Genomic DNA, 9,200 nt, shown 5'->3' with positions numbered 1-9,200 from the left:
GCTGTGGGATCGTCTGCCCTCCTTGAAAGCCTCGTGAAGTGTTAGAGACTGGCTTAAACCCTGAGCTTTTAGATCCCTTCCAAAATGTGTTAGCTTAAACTCTTATATTAGCATGGCTGACTCTTTCTGGTCCCTGTATCCTGAGGGCATTCTGGGGCTGGCGAGCACCTCCCCGGGGAATACCCACGGGGCAGGCTTCCACAGTGGCAAAGGCCTAGCAGGAGCGCCCTGGCCGCCCCCATGTAGGGTTCTCCTGCAAGTGTAGCAGCTGGAGTGTACTGCGCTCTGGCTAGTCCAGGCTGCCAAATGGCCCAATAGGGAAGTGTGGGTCCCAGTCCTAAGTTGGAAGCCCCTGGGGCTGCTTAAGGGTACACCAGGGGCTACAGCCACCTTTGCCCCCACCCCTAATAAGCTGAGCATCGTGGAAGGTGCAGCTCAGAAGCAGGGCCTGGGCTCGTCCTCTGACTCATCCTCTTGCATTGCTGTGGGATCCCCGAGTGTATACCGAGGTGCCTTCAGCAGGATGGGAGCATACAAGTGCTGCCTCGGTCCCACAATACCTCTGCCCCGCCGCAGCCTGCAATCCCATCCTCCTGCCCGGGAAACCCACAAGAAAACCACGCTGCACTGAAAGGAGCGAGATGTATTTTTTTGCCAGACTAAGAAAATCCTAGTTAAACACAGAAACACGCATGTGGTTTGGAAGTTGCCGTCCGTTTCCTAGCCTGCTGCTGTAGCACAGAGGGGCCAGTACAATGCCCTGGAGGGCACAGGCTCAGTTCAGTCATTGCCACTCCCTGGGCAGTTGGGCTGCAGGCACCAGGAAGACATCGGCCATGGGTGACTCTGACGGAGGTCACAGTCAGAGCTGGGGGGAAATGATCCATTGTACAGTCAGTGAAGGGAAGAACCAGCCCTGAAGAGCAGGGGGCTTCTGAAGACTGCGGGGAGCGAAGAATCCTCTGCCACTACCCGTCCCCTAACATGCACACACAAAGGCAAAGTCTCTCTGTTTCTACGCGGATAATAAATAACATTTTTTCAGCCACTGCCCACCTCTGCTTGTCCGCTCCCCCCCAGCTAACCCCCTGTCAAAGGGCTTAGTCCTTGGTCGTCATACACACGGCAAGTTCACCCAACTTTTGTCACAAGAATATTATGAATTAGTTGCCCTTCTCAAAGCACTTTACAAACACTCACGCATTAAGCCTCACACAACATCACTGTGGGTTAGGTATCAGACCCTCATCAGAGATGGGGAGACTGAGACGGAGAGGTTAGGCGACTTGTCCATGTAAGCAGTGGAACCACAAATAGAACCCTGGAGTCCTGACTCCCAGTGTCCCCCCTGCTCTAACCACTGGAAAATACTCCTCTTCCACAGCTGGGAATAGTATAATTAATTATCACATAATGCAGTAATGCCTCAACCAGGGAGGGGCCTAGGGTGACCAGATGTCCCGATTTTATATGGACAGTCCCGATATTCAGGGCTTTGTCTTATATCGGCGCCTATTACCCCCCACCCCGGTCCTGATTTTTCACACTTGCTGTCTGGTCACCCTAGCGGGGCCCCATTGTGCTAAGTACGGGATAAACATACAGTAAATGACGGTCCTGAAGAGCACAGCACCCAGGAATCCTGACTCCCAATCCCCGCTCCTACTCTGTCCATTAGTCTGCCCTCCGCCATGGCAGGGAATAGAACCCAGGCATCCTGACTCTGCTCTAACCACTAGAGAGACAACCCTGCTGTACTAAGAGGCGATTATAAAGAGCGTAAGTTCCATCTGTGAGCGCTTCTGCAGAGCTATCCTAGGGAGGACCCCACACTTCTCCTTCCCTCCCACACTGACTGCGCTGTGACTTGACTGTCACTGGGCTGTATCTGATAATTACAGTTACTCTCTAATTATCACCTTCTGATTTCTCTTTGTTAAGGCTTGTTGGGAAGAGAGAACGAAAGGCTTTGGCAGCGCTATGGAGTTGCAGATACCAGAAAGTGGAGGCACCTGTATTCAGGATAAGGTGGACATACCATTTTTGCTGCAATGTTTAACCAATCCCCCATCAAAACATTATAAAAACGATCAAGCAGTGTCACGTTTTACAATGCAATGCCGGGGGTTTCTCCCATATCCCCCGCGCACACACTGTCTGGTACTGGAGCAACCAGACACAAGTTAAAATATGCAAAGATGCTAATTTAAAAGTACAGGTGAGTGAGGAAAGAGTGAGTCTCAAAAAGCTATTGTTATTGAAATGAGACCGTGCACCGGGAGCGGTTGAAATGGGGAGAGATGGTGGGGGTTGGAAAGATTGGGAAGTTGAGAGACTGTAGGGGAAATGGAGAAGAAAGAGAGTGTGACTGATGGAGGATAGGGGGAAGCAGAGGAACTTCTTCCCCCTGAAACCAGGGGTCTGACTCTTTCCTCCACTCCCTGCATACAAAGGACTCAGACTGGAGTCCGCTGCCACAGAAAATGCACCTTTCGCCGACAACAGCGATAAGCAACAGGTGTGGTGAAGCTGAACACGGCCTAAGTGCAAGTGGAGAAAGGACCGAAGCGTGTTCTGCACCGGTTCAGAACCCGTGGTTCTGCCCCAAATGTAGGACCAAACCCTTAGCACACAGCATCCTACAGCAATGAGCCAAAGCACTACAGCCTGGTACAGCCTTTGGGCCCATTATTGAAGACTACTGCAGCCTGAAAGCTTCAATCCAATGGGCCATGGATTTGTATTGGCCTGGAAGATAACATGCCTGAGCCAGAGCGATGAAGAAGAGAGACACCTCCTCACAGCTGAACTGGTGCCTATTTACTAACTTCCCAGAGAGGAGCAGGAGAGCATGGCAACACCACCACCTTTCTGCCTTAGCATCCCAACTTCCTAACACCCAGAAACTTGTTCTAAACACTCCCCTCGAGCTGGCAGTCAGGACTCCTGGGTTACCCACCCTAAACTCTAGACCATCTTCTCCTCCCATAGCCAGGAACAGAACCCAGGTGTCCTCGCTGCCTGTTCCCTGCTAAGTCTCAGGGGATGGCTGTCTGTAGCACAAGCAAACAGATGTGAGCGAGGGGGCTGGGGAAAAGGCCAGGATCAAGGTGTCTTGTAAAGCAACTCTTCTCTACCTCTCCTACACTGGCTTCACAAGAAAAGTCTGTCTCCACAGTTAAAGGCTGACAGGATAGGTAGGGCTGTCACACCCATGAAGCTGATAGCATTACCCAGCCCTGCCTGCTTGAATGAACAATCATGCAGGCAGCAGTCCCTCTGGTTTGCTGCATTTTCTGTGTCACTTTAGTAGCCCAGGAGAGTGAAAGCATTTGCTTAGCCACAGGACTGGGAGAAGGAGCAGTAGGGCAAACTCCCCCACTTCCCCTCCTAAATGGGTTGAGAGGCAAGGTCAGTCTCAGGGGCCTGTTCAAGGCCATGGTTTCCCAGAGGAAGCTACTGACAACTATGACAAGGGAGTTTTCTTTTTCCTAGGAACTACACTGAGACCCACCAAACTCATTTGACATAAGGCACCCAACAGACATCAACCACTTCCATTCACTACCAACCTGGGCTGGCCCTGGGTTTGAACCCGTAGACTCAAGGTGAAAAGCACCATCCCCCCAAGCCATCCAGTCCCCTAGAAAGTCATCTTCTGAGTATATCAGAGAAACAAAGGAAGACACAAACATACTTGCTAATACATAAATACAAACTCCTTCCCAGGCAGAGGGGTAGCAATTCCTCTTCTCCTCCCTCCCCTGTATGCACACTCCCCAGAAACTGGGCCATTTGCTACAGACCTCTCTCTGCCATATCCCATCTCCCCGCCCCGACTCCCTCTCCTGATCCCTTTTCAATCCAGCACACTGGAGGTGAAGGGAGTGATCTTCTCCAGTGATATATCCATCTCGCACTCCACATGGACCACGGCTGGCAAGATGGCGTTGGCATGGTTGTTGTGGGAGGTGTTGGAGATCTGCGACACTTTGTCAAAAGTCAGCTCATTGTCTTCTGCCTGCAGGGTGGCATGGGGGAGAAGGTGCGGGTCGCTGAGAGTCACCACGTCCTTCTGGTAGGTGGTGTCATGGTGGTAGGAAACCAGCTCATTGCTGAAATTCACCGTCTCCACCACATTGCTGGGGCAGAGACGGCCGCAGGCCAGGATGGTGGCAAAGGCCCTCCTGAAGTCAGCATTGAAGGCGTAGATGATGGGGTTGAGGGAGGAGTTGGCCCAGCCGAACCAGACAAAGATGTTGAAGACTGTCTCGCTGACACAGGGCAGCTCCCCGGGATCGTGCAGGCCAAGGTCGCAGAAGGGCACCATGCAGTTGAGCACGAAGAAGGGCAGCCAGCAGAAGACGAAGACTCCCATGATGATGGAGAGGGTCTTGAGGACTTTGGTCTCCTTCTTGAAAGAGTTCTTCAGAGAGGCCTCGTGGGGGCAGTCATTGCTGTGGCAGTTCTGGGCATGCTCCACAGCTCTCTCCAGAGAGGAGATCCTGCGGATCTGCCGCTGAGCGATGCGGAAGATCCTGGTGTACGTGACGATCATGATGGCCACGGGGATGTAGAAGCTGATGAGGGATGAGGAGATGGCATAGGTCCTGTTGAGGCTGGAGTCACAGTTCTCCTCTGAGCCCTGTGTGGAGTTGGAGCTGGGCTCCTGCTGAGCAAGGAGCTCACTGGCTTTGTGCCACCTCAGCTGCACAGGGATGAAGGAGATCAAAATGGAGAGCAGCCAAGCCACGCCAATCATGATGAAAGCCACTCGCTGGGTCATCTTCCTCTCGTAGCGGAAGGGGCTGGAGATCGCCCAGTACCGGTCCACGCTGATAATGCACAGGTTGAGGATGGAGGCTGTGGAGCACATGATGTCAAAGGCCACCCAGACATCACAGAAGCCCCCGAAAGGCCAGAAGCCGGCCACCTCAGCGACTGCCTTCCACGGCATCACCAGCACGGCCACGAACAGGTCGGAGACAGCCAGCGAGATGACAAAGAAGTTGGTGACCTTGGAGCGCAGGTGCCGGAACTTGATCACAGCCACGCACACCAGGGTGTTGCCCAGCAAGGTAGAGAGGATGAGGAAGAAGAGCAGGGCAGCCATCGCCACCCGCAAGGACAGCTCCGAGTTGTCCTCCTCCACCCAACTTGTCCTGCTGAGGGTGTCATTGATCATCTCCAGCCCATCTCCCCCTCCTAGCAGGTAAAGCCCATCCATGAGTTCCCTTTGTCCTGCTGTCCCCAGAGATCTCACTGGTGCTACGTCCCCATCGGCACACAAACTGCCTCCTCTTTATTCCTCCTCTTGCATCTCAGAAGCACAAACTGCGACCCTTCCAGCTCTTGAACTCTGACAAGCGCGGCTAGATCCCCGGTCACAAGTGCTCCAACCTTTCGCTCCTTTCCAAGTCTTCTGCAGGCAGCCTGGCATTTTTCCCCCACCACTTTTCTTCTTATGCAGCCTGCCGCTCACAAAGAGCCAGTCCTCACCTCCTGCTCTCGTGTGGGGTGGGTGGGTGGGCTCAACTGCAATCTTCCCTCCCCCTCCTCTCACAGGGGGCTCATCAGCTGTTACAAATCCATCGCTCGTAGAATCCCTGTCAATCCCTTTTGTACTGGCCAGGGTGGGACTTGCTGCTGGATCGGGTGCAAGGGGGAGTTTGGGGATCACTCTCTGCTGTTGCTGCTAGATGCTCGCTGCTTCTCAGCTCAGACACCCAGCTGCTCTGCTGCCGCTGTTCTTTCCTCCCTTGCTAATTTGCTCCAGATTTTACACAGGTGAGATCCCCTCCTTCTCCATGCACTGACCCCCTACTCTCCAATCTCTGCCCTTTTAGTCCTGAGATATTGGGGGCATGGGGTTTGGGACTTTTCTGCAGAGATTGGGGAAGGGGTTGGATTTAGAGAAGGTAGGGAAACAGGCAACAGGGAAGGGGAAAGGGATGAGATGATGAGCAATCAGACAGGGTTGAGAAGATTTGGGAGGCTTAGATGACATTTATTGATAGGTTGGGAGTTCGATAGGTGGGAATCCAAGTCATTTTGATCCTCCCAGTAGGAGGCAGCATGGTCTAGTGACTAGGGTACTGGGCCAGGAGACCTAGGTTCTGTTCCCACTGGTTTGCTGTGTGACCTTAGGCAAGTCATTTCCCCTCTCTGTGCATCAGTTTTCCCATCTGTAAATAGTGGATAATGACACTTGCCTTCCTTTGTAAAATGTTTCAGGATCTATAGATGAAAAGCGCTGTATAAAGAGTTCCTTGCTATTGCAGTATAATCTCTCCAAAGTCCTCTTCCTCCGATCGTGGAGCGAGGGCAGGCCTGTACACAACTGTCTTTATTTGAAGGGGGCCTAAAGTAAAGAATAATAGGTGTAGAATATTGATTTAATGAGGACTTTTGTACCAGGACTCAATTTGTCCAATTTTAATAAAGTGAGATAAACACGCTTCTATTCTCAACTAGGTGTTTTCTTTATTAGGGCAATCCTTGTATTAGGGCTTGGGGGCAGGGGGTGTGCTACAACTCCAACGGTCTAGGCCCATGGAGTGGTATACAGAAAGCAAAGAACTTTTTCATGTTAGTACAAAATCTAAATGCCAGCCCCTCTTCCAGACTGATTAACAGGTCCTTGCATAGCCAATGCTCAGTACAAGGAAATCTGACCCTTGAGTCTATGGGTTATTCCTTCTGTGGAGGAGATGCAGTGACCAACTGTCACTATTCCTCCCCCTTCTTGTGGTGCTGGGGCAGTTACAGAGGAGAGTTCAGTGATCTCAGTTTATTATCCTATCTACAGTACCGCTGGGTAAACGGGGGGCTGAACTCCCTTGGGACTCCTTTATTAGGAATCAGGACTGACCCATTCACATACAGTTTAGTCTTCAAGTTCATGGGCCATTTCCACCACCCCTGCAACTCCACTGATTTCAACGAAGTTATACCAAGGGTCACTTTGGCCCCGTAGGCTGGAGCCTTCATCGCAGGAGAAGGTGAATGGCAGCAGATATGGTTTAGAACTTAGGAACCACTGAATTTTTCAGGGAAAACTAGGTACCATCCTAAAGAATCTTCATCCCTTTATATGCATTTTACCCGTGGGCCACGTGTTCTGTCTCTCCCTAGGATTCTTTCTGCACTGAATCACATAGTCTGTCCCCAAAGAAGGCTCAAAAGAGCACTGACCTTTGCTCCTTAGGGATTTCTCCGGGGCTAAAGGTCCTGGGGAAACAGCTCTCAAGATTAACCTACTTTGGAGAAACTCTTCACTGGCAAACTTGCCAAGAAACAAGCAGCAAAACCCTTCCAAGACACACACGCCCAAGAAATCAGCCCCACTCAGCACTAAACTCGCTAATTACTCAGCCGTTTGCTGTAATACAACACAGTGCAGTGACCTTAACCCTTCCCGGCATGGTGCACCATTTCTAAATGAAGCAGCAGTCAATCATCTTGAAACAACCCAAGCCTATTGTGTGTTTTGGTTTCATTAGCTTTACCCTGCCCCATGCATTGTATAATCTCAGATTTCAGCCTGAACAGACACTACCCCAGAACTACTTGTGGCTGCTGTCTTCAAGGCTGTTCATAGGTGACACCCACTCTCTCTGATCTAGCCAAGAAAGTGATTCTGTTTTCATCATGAAGAAAATATTTTTCTTCTTTAATCAATTCCATGGCACAGCATCCCCTCTGAATGAGCTCTTTAAAGAAACTAACTAAATACAGTACAGGAATAGCTTGCAAGAGCTTCATTTGTCTCATTAAGTTCTATTGCCTTCTAGCAGGTTCCTGCCAACTATTTATACCAAGAAGGTGTGTTTGCTCTTTAAAACTTTTACTAGCACCTTTGAAATGGTCAGACCTTTTACTTGCCAATCAATGGCGATAGGAAAATGGACGAAGGCATTTCAGCACAGAAGGGAGAGTGGGTAATATAATGCAACAAGAGACTTCGACTCCTGGCCAAGGACATACAAACACAGGAAAGCACTTCTATGATTCAAGCTAATGCACTAAGTGCATGAGATTGGGGATATTAGGCATTGATGCAGCTTCTCGTGATGCTGAGCATTAGCCCGAAGCGTTACCATTCTATGCATAGGCACCTTTTGACACTGCAGATCATTTTTACCATGTTGGATCTGAAAGGACATTCATCTCGATGCTCTCTACGCAGAGCACGTGGATTTCAAAAGTTCTTCTCATTGTTGGACATAGGGTAGGCACATGCTTGCTCCTGCAAGTCAGTCACCTAGTGTTACATAGTCATAAGTCTCAACCCAAAGTTGCATGCTGTCCCTCACTTAGGTCAGAATCAGTGCCTCAAGATACCTACAAGCAAGACCACCGCAAGCCAGGACATGGTCATGTCTCACAAGCTATATAGGCCAGTTCTTGGATGGGAAGCATTCCAGGAAAACTTAGGCACTGCAGGAGGTGGGGTTGATGATTCTTTCATGAAGAAGGGGGCATTCTTCATAAGAACATAAGAGTGGTCGTACTGGGTCAGACCAAAGGTCTGTCTAGCCCATTAGCCTGTCTTCCAACAGAGGCCAATGCCAGGTGCCCCAGAGGGAATGAAAAGAACAGGGAATCATCAAGTGATCCATCCCATCACCCATTCCCAGCTTCTGTCAAACAGAGGCTAGGGACACCATTCCTGGCCATCCTGGCTAATAACCACCGAGGGACCTATCCTCCACAAATTTATCTAGTTCTTTTTTGAACCCTGTTATAGTCCTTCCTTTTAAGTTAGTTCCTTACCAATGTTTCAGCATGGTGCTATGGAACAGCCTTTTGCCTAAGACATAAAACCAGGGTTCCGTACCTCAGACTGCAGAACTAATGTTCATTATAATTCCTCTGATCCTTTTTGAAAGAGAAAGTTGTTAACCCTGGTGTCATGACCAAATTGGAGCTTAGGTAATTACATTCTGCCCATCTGAAATTCTTCCTGCAATTTCTGTTGGATGCGATATCCTTTGCTTGCTACACTAAACTGGATGTAAGGTTGCATCATTAAACAGCTGCTGATCCATCTCAGAAGTAGCTGCATTTCAGTGAAGTGAGCACTGTGTATATATTTTGCAAAGCACTTTGGTAAGAAACCATTCTATTTTGGTGGCAAGTCATTCTTTCGCACTTCTGTATTTAATATCTTTCCCTTCCCAGCAACAGGGTGCTCTCTC

General features: G+C 50.1%; 1 pseudogene across 1 annotated transcript; it reads right to left on the bottom strand.

The window, feature by feature from the left end:
• Nucleotides 1–3,434: 3,434 nt before the first annotated feature.
• Nucleotides 3,435–5,500, bottom strand: LOC311513455 (D(1) dopamine receptor pseudogene; annotated as a pseudogene). The gene has a single exon. The product of its transcript is annotated as a D(1) dopamine receptor pseudogene (transcript).
• Between the last annotated feature and the right edge of the window lie 3,700 nt (nt 5,501–9,200).

The sequence above is a fragment of the Lepidochelys olivacea genome (genome assembly GCF_965140295.1).
Source record: "Lepidochelys olivacea isolate rLepOli2 genome assembly, chromosome: 26".
In the NCBI taxonomy this organism is placed as follows: domain Eukaryota; kingdom Metazoa; phylum Chordata; order Testudines; family Cheloniidae; genus Lepidochelys; species Lepidochelys olivacea.
Note: the sequence above shows the minus strand (reverse complement) of the source record. Positions and strands in the feature narration are given on the sequence as shown.